This window comes from Medicago sativa, chromosome 7, assembly GCF_051527215.1.
Source record: "Medicago sativa cultivar Bolivia chromosome 7, Bolivia_mono, whole genome shotgun sequence".
Classification (NCBI taxonomy): domain Eukaryota; kingdom Viridiplantae; phylum Streptophyta; class Magnoliopsida; order Fabales; family Fabaceae; genus Medicago; species Medicago sativa.
The window spans coordinates 38,238,739-38,252,926 of record NC_140755.1 but is presented as its reverse complement, the minus strand read 5'-3'; the positions used below and the strand labels follow the sequence as shown (position 1 = coordinate 38,252,926).

Below are 14,188 nucleotides of genomic sequence, written 5' to 3'. Positions count from 1 at the left end.
CATTTCAAAGTCTATCCCCTGGCTTAGCATTTCAAAGGGAATCGTCTTGTAAAACTATATGTTGGTTGTTTGTTTATTGTTGTTTAGTAATGTTTACAAGAGTTCTAATTTGTCTAAAACCCTTCGATAACACAAAAAAAAAGAGTCCTTTTGCATATGCATTAACACATCTCATGCATCATATCCATTCATTGGTCACAAAAGACTTCTCTCGTGCTCATTGCCTCCTGGTTTTTTCCGCCGCAGTCTGAAAAGTGGCTCGTGTTCGCAAGGTTTACCAACCAGATAGAGTTCATCAAACAAGATTTCACAAGAGAAGAATTATGGCTAACTTTGAAGAAGAAAATGCTCAGCTCCGTGCCGAATTGGCTGCTATGAAAGAAGACTTGGCTAAGGCCCATGACACTATGTCTGCTCTGACGGCTGCACAAGAACAACCAGCCACATCTGTCCCAGCTTTTACTGAAGGGATTCCCTCTATCCCACTGTCTACTGTGGCTACTGATGCTCGTTTTGTCATGCCCAATGGACGTCCCTATGGGCTCTCAGCTTTCTATTCTCCTAATACTGCTGCTGGTGTCTCTGGGTTTGCTGGTCAAGGACAGATTCCCGTATCCACTACTATGCCTCAGGTGACTACTGTTACCGATCCTATTGTCCACACTGTGCAACAGGTAATTGATGTCGATACTCCGCATGGACAAGACCCTGTAATGGAGGCTATGAAACAACAGTTAAGAGAGCTGGCTGGAGAACTCCGTGAGGTCAAGGCTAGCCGTGGGAACAATGTCTCTGCTAAGGCTCGTGATCTATGCTTGGTATCCCGATTTGAGATTCCTAAGAAGTTCAAGGTGCCAGATTTTGACAAATACAATGGATCTTCCTGTCCACATAGCCATGTCATTCGGTACGTCCGAAAGATGGCCAACTATGCAGATAATGATGCACTGATGATACACTGCTTCCAAGACAGCCTAGCAGAAGATGCGGCAGATTGGTACACTGGTTTGAGCAAAGACAATATTCATACTTTTGAAGAACTTGCTGCTGCTTTTGAAAGTCATTATGAGTTCAACACCCGTCTGAAGCCAAATAGGGACTCTCTTAAGTCTTTGTCTCAGAAGTCAGATGAAACATTCCGAGAGTATGCCCAGAGATGGAGAGGGGCAGCTGCCCGCGTTTCTCCTCGGCTTGATGAGGAAGAATTGACACAGACATTCTTGAAGACTCTGAAGAAGGAATATAAGGAAAGAATGATAGTCTCTGATCCAAACAACTTCTCCGACATGGTTACTATGGGAACTCGTCTACAAGAGGCCGTCAGAGAAGGTATCATTGTTCTTGAGAAGGGTGAATCTTCGACTAGCGCACCTAAGAAGTATGGTAATGGCCACCATAAGAGAAAGGAATCTGAAGTAGGGATGGTATCTGGTAATCAGTCTACACCTGTTAATGCTACTCAATTACCTTTGCCCTACCAATACATGCAGTACTCTCAACATCCCTTCTTCCCGCCATTCTATCAGCAATATCCTCTGCCACCGGGTCAACCACCAGTGCCCGTTAATACCATTGCTCAGCAAGTACAACACCAGCCTCCTGCTCAACAGCAACAACAGCAACAACAGGGTCCTCGGCCCAAGACTTATTTTCCACCAATACCTATGCGATATGCTGAGTTGCTCCCAACTCTACTTGCTAAGGGCCACTGTGTCACTAGACCAGGTAAGCCTCCGCCTAATCCTTTGCCTCCTAGGTTCCGACAGGATCTTACATGTGAATTCCATCAGGGCGCTCAAGGCCACGATGTTGAAGGTTGCTATGCTCTGAAATACATTGTAAAGGACCTGATAGAAAAAGGACGGTTGACTTTTGAAAATAGAGTTCCTCATGTTCTTGACAACCCATTTCTCAAGAGGAGCCCACGTTGGATGTCCGTAATATTGTTACTCCCTTGGTACCACTACATGTCAAACTTTGTCAGGCTTCCTTGTTCAATCATGATCATGCTCCTTGTTCAGAATGTCTTCAAAACCCTATGGGTTGTGGTGTGGTGCAAGATGATATACAAAGCCTGATGGATGACAAACACTTGATTGTCAGTGATGTATGTGTGATCGTGCCAGTGTTTCATGATTCTCCTGCTGAAAGTGCATCTAAGACAAGGAATGTTGAGCCCTTAGTGATCAGGTTACCTGGTCCGGTATCTTATGCCTCTACGAAAGCAATCCCTTACAAGTACAATGCAACCATGATTGAGAATGGAGTGGAAGTGCCTCTGGTATCCCCAGCCACAGTTGATAATGTTGCGGGTGAAATTACAGCTCTGAGAAGCGAGAAAGTCCGTCCACCCTTGTTTCAAAAGAAGGTGGTTACACCTATTGCCACAGTGACTCCACCAGTTGCTCCTCCTGTTGACGAGAATCCCGGCCCATCAGGCCAATCTATTGACGAGTCTAATCTGGACGAAATTCTGAGGCTTATTAAGAAGAGCGGTTATAAAATTGTTGACCAGCTGCTGCAAACTCCGTCAAAAATCTCCATCTTATCTTTGCTCCTAAGCTCAGAAGCTCACAAGAAAGTGTTGATGAAGGTACTGGAACAGGCCTATGTTGATCATGAAGTCTCTGTGGATCAGTTTAACGGAATAGTGGGTAACATTACTGCTTGCAACAACTTGGGATTTGGTGATGATGAACTCCCCGAAGCAGGAAAATACCACAACTTGGCCGTGCACATCTCCGTGCACTGCAAGTCTGACATGATATCCAATGTGTTGGTGGACATTGGATCATCCTTGAATGTAATGCCTGAGTCTACACTAAGACAATTGAGTCATCATGGAATCTCTCTGAGGGGAAGCAGCTATTTGGTTAAGGCTTTCGACGGATCCCGCAAAGATGTTCTTGGGGAGGTAGATTTACCAATTACCATTGGTCCTGAGACATTCCAGATCACTTTCCAGGTCATGGACATCAATGCTTCTTACAGTTGTCTCCTCGGAAGACCATGGATTCACGACGCTGGGGCATTAACTTCTACTCTGCACCAAAAGCTCAAGTTTGTGAGGAATGGTAAGCTTGTCACTGTACATGGTGAAGAAGCGTATCTGGTTAGCCAAGTGTCATCTTTCTCTTGTGTTGAAGCAGGGTCCGCTGAAGGGACGTCATTTCAAGGCTTGACAGTTGAGGGTACAGAACCCCGAAGAGCTGGTGCTGCTATGGCTTCATTGAAAGATGCCCAGAAGGCTGTTCAAGAAGGGCAAGCTGCTGGCTGGGGCAAAGTGATTCAGACTTTGGAAAACAAGCGTAAAGAGGGCCTTGGATTCTCCCCGACCTCAGGCGTTTCAACAGGAACTTTCTACAGTGCTGGGTTTATCAATGTTATTGCTGAAGATGCTGCCGAAAGTAGTCACGTGCCCACATTTGTTATACCAGGAGGCACTGTGAGAAATTGGGAGGCCATTGATGTTCCTTTAGTCATGCATGCTTCCATGTAATGTGTCTTGTTGCTCATGTTTTTCTTTGTTTTCAAAATAACAATCCTTTCGCTCTGCCCAAGGCGAAAGTGATATCATTGTAAGGGCATGTTTGTTTCGGCATTGTCGTTATCAATAAAAGTTGTCGTCTTTCTCGCGACTCTTTGTTTTTTACTTTTTAGTACCTTTTTCTTGGAAATAATGGTAACGCCAGAAAAAACCAAAACATCTGTATTTTCTTATTAATTTCAAAAATCTGCATGAAAAACACTTTCTAAAAATCATCCCAATCACATTATGCAAATTGAACCATAATAAACCCGTTGAACACAGTGACCCTATGGTTCCTCCAAATTTTGAATTCCCTGTATATGAAGCTGAAGATGAGGAGGATGATGAAGAGATACCGTATGAGATCACTCGACTGCTTGAGCAAGAAAAAAGAGCCATTCAGCCTCACCAGGAAGAGATTGAGCTCATCAACCTGGGTACTGAAGAGAACAAGTGTGAGATCAAGATTGGTGCTGCACTTGAGCCAGAAGTGAAAAAGAAGATCACTCAGCTTCTCCATGATTATCCAGATATCTTTGTATGGTCCTATGAAGATATGCCGGGTCTAGATCCCAAGATTGTGGAACATCGGATACCGACAAGACCTGAATGTCCTCCTGTCAAACAGAAATTGAGAAGGTCTCGCCCAGACATGGCCCTTAAGATCAAGGCTGAAGTGCAGAAGCAAATTGATGCGGGTTTCCTCACGACAGTTGAATACCCTGAGTGGATTGCCAACATTGTACCAGTGCCAAAGAAAGATGGAAAAATTCGAATGTGTGTTGATTACAGAGATTTGAATAAAGCCAGTCCAAAAGATAACTTCCCATTGCCTCATATTGATGTTCTTGTTGATAGTACTGCTCAATCTAAAGTGTTCTCCTTTATGGATGGTTTCTCTGGCTACAACCAGATACGGATGTCACCTGAAGATAGAGAAAAGACGTCCTTCATCACTCCGTGGGGAACGTTCTGTTATAAAGTTATGCCGTTTGGCTTGATAAATGCTGGTGCTACCTATCAAAGGGGTATGACCACTCTATTTCATGATATGATTCACAAAGAGATTGAAGTATATGTTGATGACATGATTGTAAAGTCAAGTGATGAGGAGCAGCATGTTATGTATTTGAAAAAGATGTTTGAAAGATTGAGAAAGTACAAGTTGCGGTTGAATCCTAACAAATGCACGTTTGGTGTAAGATCTGGAAAGTTGCTAGGTTTCATTGTCAGCCAAAGAGGCATTGAAGTTGATCCTGATAAAGTCCGAGCCATCAGAGAGATGCCGGCCCCTCAAACTGAAAAGCAAGTCAGAGGTTTCCTCGGACGTCTGAATTACATTTCAAGATTCATATCTCACATGACTACAACTTGTGGCCCAATTTTCAAGTTGCTCAGAAAGAATTAGCCTGTTGTATGGAATGACGAATGTCAGGAAGCTTTTGATAGCATTAAAGAATACCTGTTGGAACCACCTATCCTTGTCCCGCCAGTGGAAGGAAGGCCTTTGATTATATATCTGTCAGTATTAGATGATTCAGTGGGTTGTGTTCTCGGTCAGCAAGATGAGACTGGTAAGAAAGAGCATGCTATCTACTATCTGAGCAAGAAGTTCACCGACTGTGAGACTCGGTATACAATGCTTGAAAAGACTTGTTGTGCTTTAGCTTGGGCTGCCAAACGCCTGCGTCATTATATGGTGAATCATACAACTTGGTTGATATCCCGAATGGATCCAATCAAGTACATCTTTGAGAAGCCTGCTGTTACGGGAAAGATTGCACGTTGGCAAATGTTGTTGTCTGAATATGATATTGTGTACAAAGCTCAGAAAGCAATCAAAGGAAGTGTCCTTGCTGAGCATCTTGCTTGTCAGCCTCTTGACGATTACCAGCCGATTAAGTTTGATTTCCCTGATGAAGAGATTATGTATTTGAAAGCGAAAGACTGTGAAGAACCACTGATCAATGAAGGGCCGGATCCCAACAGCAAGTGGGGATTGGTGTTTGATGGTGCTGTTAATGCTTATGGTAAAGGAATTGGGGCCATCATTGTAACTCCACAGGGCCACCACATTCCTTTCACCGCTCGAATAACTTTTGAATGCACAAACAACATAGCTGAATATGAGGCATGCATCTTGGGCATTGAAGAAGCCATTGATCTGAGAATTAAGCACCTTGACATCTATGGAGATTCGGCACTTGTTATTAATCAGATAAAGGGTGAATGGGAGACTCATCATGAGAAGCTGATCCCTTACCGTGACCATGCAAGACGTCTGTTGACATACTTTACAAAGGTTGAGCTGCACCATATCCCTCAGGATGAAAATCAGATGGCTGATGCTCTTGCTACTTTGTCTTCCATGTTCCGTGTGAACCATTGGAATGATGTGCCCGTGATCAAGGTGCAACGTCTTGACAGACCCGCTCATGTGTTTACTATTGAAAATATGCCAGATCAAGCTGATGAAGATGTGAATGATTAAAAGCCTTGGTATTACAACATCAAACAATTCCTGCAGAATCATGAATATCCACCTGGTGCTTCTAACAGGGATAAAAAGACTTTGAGACGATGGGCTAGCAGGTTCCTTCTGGACGGAGAAATCCTATACAAGAGGAACTATGACATGGTCTTGTTGAGATGTGTTGACAAACAAGAAGCTGAGAAATTGATGCATGATGTAAATGACGGTACTTTTGGGACCCATGCTTCGGGCCACACCATGTCAAGGAAATTGTTAAGAGCCGGCTATTACTGGATAATTATGGAGCGTGACTGCCATAAACACGCTAAGAGATGCCACAAGTGTTAAATTTATGCTGACAAGATTCATGTGCCTCCACATGCTCTCAATGTTATGACTTCCCCATGGCCTTTCTCTATGTAGGGCATTGACATGATCGGAAGAATTGAGCCAAAAGCTTCCAACGGACATCGTTTCATTCTAGTGGCAATTGACTACTTCACCAAGTGGGTTGAGGCTGCCTCCTATGCAAATGTGACCAAGCAAGTGGTAGTGAAGTTTATCAAGAATAACATCATCTGTCGATATGGTGTTCCCAACAAAATCATCACTGACAATGGTTCCAATCTGAACAATAGCATGATGCAAGCTTTATGTGAAGAATTCAAGATCGAACATCACAACTCTTCTCCTTATAGACCTCAGATGAATGGTGCAGTTGAGGCCGCTAACAAGAACATCAAGAAGATTGTTCAGAAGATGGTCACTACTTACAAAGACTGGCATGAAATGCTACCTTTTGCCTTGCATGGTTACCGTACTACAGTGCGTGGTTCAACCGGGGCAACTCCTTTCTCTCTTGTGTATGGCATGGAAGCAGTTCTCCCTCTGGAAGTGGAGATTCCATCTCTTCGAGTGATCATGGAAGCAAAATTAACTGAGGCTGAATGGTGTCAAAGTCGGTACGATCAATTGAATCTGATTGAAGAGAAACATATGGATGCTATGGCTCAAGGACAGTTGTACCAAGTACGAATGAAGAATGCTTTTGACAAGAAAGTCCGACCTCGAGAATTCAAGGAAGGCGAACTTGTATTGAAAAGAAGGATAAGTCAGCAACCCGACCCAAGGGGCAAGTGGACACCTAACTATGAAGGTCCTTATGTCGTCAAGAAGGCTTTCTCTGGTGGTGCTTTGATTCTTACACACATGGATGGTGTTGAGCTTCCAAATCCTGTTAATGCCGATATAGTCAAGAAATACTTTGTCTAAAAAGAAAAGAACAGCGTGGTAGGTCGAAAACCCGAAAGGGCGGTCTAGGCAAAAATGCGCTTCCCGGTGGATCGAAAACCCGAAAGGGCGATCCAGGCAAAAATTAGGGACAAAAAAAAATGAATATGAAAAAGCTCGCTGAGATTGTACGCAACTCAAGCAAGAATGGGCGCCTCGATGAGCCGAAAACCAGAAAGGGCGGTTCATGCAAAAATGAGGTTGACAATAAAAGACAAGTAACTATATCTGTCAATGATCGTCTTCATCCGAAGCTTCTGTACTTGTGAATTCAAAATTTCTATGAAATGTAGCGGTCATTGTGTTCAATGTATCACCAACCAATAAAATTACCATTTTCCAAGCTTTGTAAATCCGTGGAGTCATGCCTTTGGCTGACTCTCACTCTTTTACATCAATTTGAGCCTGTGCTATTGTTTGAAATTCTATTTCTCTTTCCACTCTCAATGCTATATACAAAACATTTTCTTTCTATTTGATGATGTCAATGTCTGAAACAAATATCTTTTAAAATTGAAAAATCTTTTCCTGTCTATTTTGAAAACAAACCTGAGCAATAGGGTACGTTTCAACGAAACATGCATGAATAAATGAATGTCAATGTCTATTTCGATACATGTTACAAGCAGGTTACTCCCCAGGGTGATCTGTGGTCAATGGCAAGAATGAAAAAATAATGATGAAAAAATACAAATGAAAAGCTCGCTAAGTTGAAAATCCGAAAGGGCGGCTTAGGCAAAAATGAGCACCCCGCTGATTGACAACCTATGAAGGCAATTCAGGCAAAAATGGGGCAATGAAAAGAATTTTATTCCCCGGTGAATCGAAAACCCGAAAGGGTGGTTCAGGCAAAAATGGGATTGAAAAATGAAAGAATGAAATAATGAAAAGCATTGACCACAGATGCGAACATCCAATGTTTACCCAGCACTGACACGCCTAACAACGGCGACCTGTATCCAAGAATCTTCCAAAGGTTCCCTCCTCTACAAGCTCATATTGCCCTCAGCCATGGTCTCGATACGTCTCTCAACGACGATCTCTCCAAAGAGGATTTTCTATGTGAATATGTTGCAGCACGAGCCACTACGTGCCCAATCTTCCAATGTTTCCTCTATCTCTGTGAAGCTTTCTTGTCAAATTACAAACCGATCATGCATTTCAAGCATTCATACATGCATAATCATGCATTTTATGTGCTCATACATTCAATAATCTTGTTATACCATACATACATGGTGCATTTCCAATCTTCACTGTCAAATTCAATCCAATTCCAAATTTCAATCCAATCTCAATTCCAATTCAATTTAATTTCAAATGTCAAATTCAACTCAATCTTCAATTTCAACTTTCAATCCAAATTCAACTGTCAAACTCAATTTCAATCTCCAATTTCAATCCAATCACAATTTCAATTTCAACTGTCAAATTCAATTCAATTTCAACTTTCAACTCAATTTCAACTGTCAAATTCAATTCAATTTCAACCTTCAATCCAATTTCAATGTCAATTTAACTCAATTCAATTCCAATCTCCAATTCACTTCAATTTCAACTCCCAATTCAATGTCTATGTCTATGTCTTCGATCAATCTCAATTTTCAATCTCTTTTTCAATCTTAAACCTTCAATTCAATGTCTGTGCCAATGTTAATCCACTCCCTGTTCGCTTTTGGGCCAACAAAATGGTCATGTCTGTCTTCAAATCAAGTCAATATCAATGTACTCTCAATTTGTACCTTTCTAAATCCAACTTCCAATTTGTATCTTGTTCAAGTGGCTAGTTCGACCCAAAGAACAGCTTGTACCTGCTTATATACCTACATTTCCGGACAAACAACAAGTTCGATCCAAAGAACAGTTTGTACCCAGCTTATGCTTTGTTATCAGTCAAACGACAAGTTCGATCCAAAGAACAGTTTGCACTTACCCACATGATGTGGTGATGATCCAGCGGCAAGTTCGATCCAAAGAACAGTCTGTATCTACCCTTTTGTCTATATCTCCAGCCAAACAGCCAGTTCGATCCAAAGAACAGTTTGTGCCTGCCTATCTGTTTGTATTTTCAATCAAGTGTCAAGTTCGATCCAAAGAACAGCTTGTATCTGCCTATATAGAGTAGAATAATATTTCTTCTTGAAAAATAATATTTCTTTAAGTCTTAACATTTAAAAAAAAATAATAAAATAAAGTCATTTTCAAATCAATAAAAAAAATAAACAAAGCTACAATTTTCCACACTTAGATAATAATAACAGCACTTTAACACTACAGTATAGAAATTCCATAATTCATTTTTCTAAAATTCATTTTCTAAAAATAAGTAAATTAGAATGATTTTGTTTATAACCACGTATCATGTAAAATAAATATATACCTTCTACTAACCTTAAAATATTATTTCCAAGCATTCCCAATGATCTAAAATATAATCCTTTAGTTTATTTCATTTTAAACTAAGAAAATTGTTCTAAAAACTAGTTTTAGAGTAATAACAACCGGCAAAATTATACCTCAATTATTCTAATAAGAACTGTAAAAGAAATCTATATCTATATTATACTCCCTCCGGTCACATTTATAAGTAAAAAACAACTTTTTAGGTACATTCAATAATTAATGTATCTAACCCATAAATGTGACCGGATACATTAATTGTTTAATGTACCTAAAAAGTCATTTTTTGCTTATAAATGTGACCGGAGGGAGTATAAATTTACGACCCTTTTTTCAAGTTTCAATATGGAAGTGACATGTGGCACTCTTGATAAACACTCTTGAGAAACCAAGCATCCTCAAGCATTTGGATTTCAATAACCTTCCATATAACATCCTCAAGCATTTGGATTTCAATAACATTCCATATTTATATTTGTGACCATATATATCATTTCATTTATATTATAATTTAATGCAATATTAGTATTAATAATATTTTTTTTAATACAAAATATTATTGTAACATTGACCGATTGATACCCTATCAGATTTTTTTTTGACCAGTCAATGAATTTTTTTATGCGGTAATGAAATTAATGAAATGAACTAACTTTTATTCTTATTTTCATGATGATAATGTACTAATACTATTGTGAGAGAATTTTATTATCATATATTTCATAATTGTTATCAAAGTATTTTTGGTGTTTCTTTTCGTAAACAAAAATCAATCAATAATTTAATATTTTGCCTAATTAATTTTGTGTTGACAAATGGTTAGCTTAATTTGAAAAGAAGAAATAGAGGAGGGAAAGAATACAGAGGTTTACACGGGGTTATGGGACAGGAAAAATAATAACATAAAGGCTGATTGGAGAAAAAAATGCAATTGGAGCTGATTTGAATTAAAATAAATGGCTTTATGTTATTAAATTATTGATTATTTTTGAATTAAAAAAAACCTTTAACAAAAAAAAACATTATTATATTTTTCTTAATAGCTAAGATATGAGCTCAAATATGATTGGCCAAATTAAATGTGGTTGTTTTACAAAATTGTCCTCTGAAATCTACTATAAATTAGCCTATTGGCCAGCACTTTCTTCACACCACAACTACAATTTTGCAGTTGACTTTCTATTTTATTTCTTTTTCTTTGTGTCAACTTCGTATCTGTCTATCAAATCAAAATGGCCCCAAAGATCGACTTGGTTTCTGATATATTCCCTTTCAAAGAAAGTTGGAATATTAGGGTTCGAGTCGTTCTCCTTTGGTTTGTGAGGGATATGAACAGGGACAAGCTTCCTTACTCCTTGAAAATGGTTCTAATGGACAATAAGGTTGATTGACTTCATATTTTTGTTTTTTATATTTTTATATCCTCTTTTCTATTACATCATTTTTTTTCCATCAATTTTTTTTTTGTTTTTATATTTTTTTATCCGCATTTATAGTAGATGATTTCTTTTTTTATCAATAAAAATGATACCATTTGAATTCGTTTCCGATATCTCCCATTCACATCAAAAAATTGGAGTATCAATGGTCGAATCATGGTTGATTTATTTACGTTTTTTTCGTTTATAATTATAGCAAGTGTAGATTCTTTGACCGTTATTTCCTTTTTTTTTTTTGTATTTGGAACTCAATAGTAAAGAAGAATAAATAATAGTTATGACATTGAAATTATAGGAATCTCTATCTCTATCTCTATCTCTATCTTTATCTTTATCTTTATTATAAACATTTACCCTAAATCAAATAAAAAGTACACATGACATATTCACATTGTCCATTGCATTTAATGTTTCTCCCTGTGCTAGGGTTTTGCGCGAGGTCTTTCTTCTCCCATGCCTAAAAATCGATTCTGTTTGGTTTCTTCCCATTGAATTAGTGCAATCGTGTTAATGCAATTGTGTTACAAAGATTGAACCACACTTAATTCATCAATAGAAACTGGCATCATCGATTTTCTTCCCCTTCTCACCATTATCATCAATATTGCTGATTACAGTTTTCACATCCTGACTGTTTCCACAAGATTTCTGCCATGCCTTTCGACTGGCAGGCAGAGCTCCCAATGCCTGCAGCTACTACAGCCAGTGTCGCACCATCTCCCATGGTTTTGACATCAGCAGCGGCGGTTTTAGCTCCTGCTCCACCACCGCGTTCCTTTGCTCAAGCTCTGGTGGCATCGCACAACAACGTTCCAAAGACAACAATGCCGCAGCCTACTATTCGTGGTGATACACTCTCCATTCGGATTACTCAACCGGTATATGAAAAGGGGGTCAATTTTTGTAATAGAAATCTCCGTGGCAGATTGGTCCTTAATATAGGCGACAAACCTTATACGTCAAAGGAAATTGAGGACAAACTTAAGAAACAGTGGAAGACGATTGCTCCTTGGACGTTACTTTCTCTTATTAGGGGTTATTATGAATTCTTTTTCTCTAATGAATCTGATATGCAAGCTGTTTGGGTGGTGGGAAAGGTAAATTTGAAACCGGGGTTGTTACGCTTATTTGAATGGACCGTTGATTTAGATATGCATAATCAGAGAAACACCCATGCCCAAGTATGGATCCGATTGATGGCTTTACCACAAGAATATTGGATGGAACAAACTCTCCGTGAAATTTCTAGTGCGGTTGGCACGCCGCTTGTTCTTGACAATGCAACACTGAAAAGACTCTTTGGACATTACGCCCGTATACTTGTAGACATTGAATTTTCCAAGAGGATCTTTCATGAAATTATTGTGGAAAGAGAAGGTGTTTCTTACCCTGTAGAAGTGGTTTATGAACGAATTCCGAATTTTTGCTCGCATTGTCAGACACTTGGACATTGTTATACCCTAATTTTGGACCTAAAAATACTAGTCAATTTTTCTTTTCTTGCATTATAAGCCATTTGAACTGGCTCTGATCAATTGCATCTTTCTCTGCATTTTATTTCAATGATATTTGCAAAATTTACATGCAAGGGTATTTTAGTCATTTCCTATGTCAAGTGTCTCTCAATCTTTCAAAATTTTGTTTGAGGTCCTTTTAAGTAAGTTTGAATAAATTTTTGTTTCATTCTATGTCAAAATCCATTTTAAAATTGCATTTGAAGTCATTTCGAGTCAGTTTTGACCCTAGGGGCATTTTGGTCATTTCAAGTGTCAAGTCTCTGTTCAAATCTTAAAGATTGTCTCTGAGTCTTTCAAGTTTGGTTTAAATAAATTTTTGTTTCAATTCCTTGTTAAAAATCCATTTTAATTCGCATCTGAGTCATTTTTAGTCGTTTTAGCCCTAGGGGCATTTTGGTCATTTCACACGAAATTTCGGCAGAGAGAGGTTACTTTAAAGTACCTCATTTAGGCCATTGGTTCGTTTTAGTCCGTTTTGTCAATTTTATTCGTTCCACTTTACGTTTATTTCCAAATTACGTTTTTTACCAATTTTATTATTAGTTATTTTTTAGTCTCTTTGTCATTTTTGCATTTCAGTCCTTTTTTATTAATCATTTGCAGTTTAGTCCAAAAATCAGTTACAAGTCTAGGTCCAGGTATCATCGTCCTATTGGTCCAGATGTTACAGTCACCACCTATAAATATCTGCCACATCACAAAGGTTCAGGAGGCCAATCATTTTCTTTTTGACACGTTTCCAAAGAGAGAAGAATCCAGAAACTTCTTCTCTCACTCTCCTCTGCCCCACGCGCCACGCGCCACCCTCATCACAGGGTTCCTTTCCCTGTAACTAACTCACAACCACCGTAACAAACACAGAACCACCACATTGCCACCGTAATCACTACCTTCATCTACAATCACACAAATTCCTCAGCAAGAAAATCAACAACAACAATCATAAACCCTAGTTTCTCCAGAATTGAAATCAAAGAGGAATTGAGTGAATTTCTTCGCAATTCTCAGAGATTCAATCATCATTGAATTGCTTCTCTCTGCAATTCCAGCACGGATTTTCCGTACGATCACAGAGAAAGAAGGTGGAGAAGAGAAAAAGAGAGAAATCGAAGAAGAATCTGATCAGAGAGTACGAAGAGAAAGCCAGCACCAAAACTGAATCAAGATGCTCAATGGAACCAGATAAAGACTCGGTTAAAGTCAATCCAAAACCCTAGGGTTTCGAATCAAACATCACAAAGATTCAACAACTCAGTTTTTGCCAGAAGATCAAAGAACGAATTGAAGCTTCCTCCAAATCGTTCTCGCAGGTAAGCTCTTCGTCCTCTCTCGTTTTCTTTCCAAAACCTCAGCCAAAAGTGCATGAATAACATGTATCCATGAATCAACATAGATCTACGAGTTTTAACTCGTTTTTTTTTCATCAAAAAGATTAAAGAAAAACTGAAAATGTTTCGAAAATCAAAGATCTCATGCTCGATCTACAAAGATTCATGGATATGTTTACGTTTTAAGTGTTGGATCCATGTTTGTGGCGAGA

General features: G+C 39.1%; 1 pseudogene; it reads left to right on the top strand.

Moving 5' to 3' along the window:
• The first annotated feature begins 323 nt into the window (after nucleotides 1–323).
• LOC146906098 (uncharacterized) lies at nucleotides 324–13,865 on the top strand (annotated as a pseudogene).
• Nucleotides 13,866–14,188: the final 323 nt, after the last annotated feature.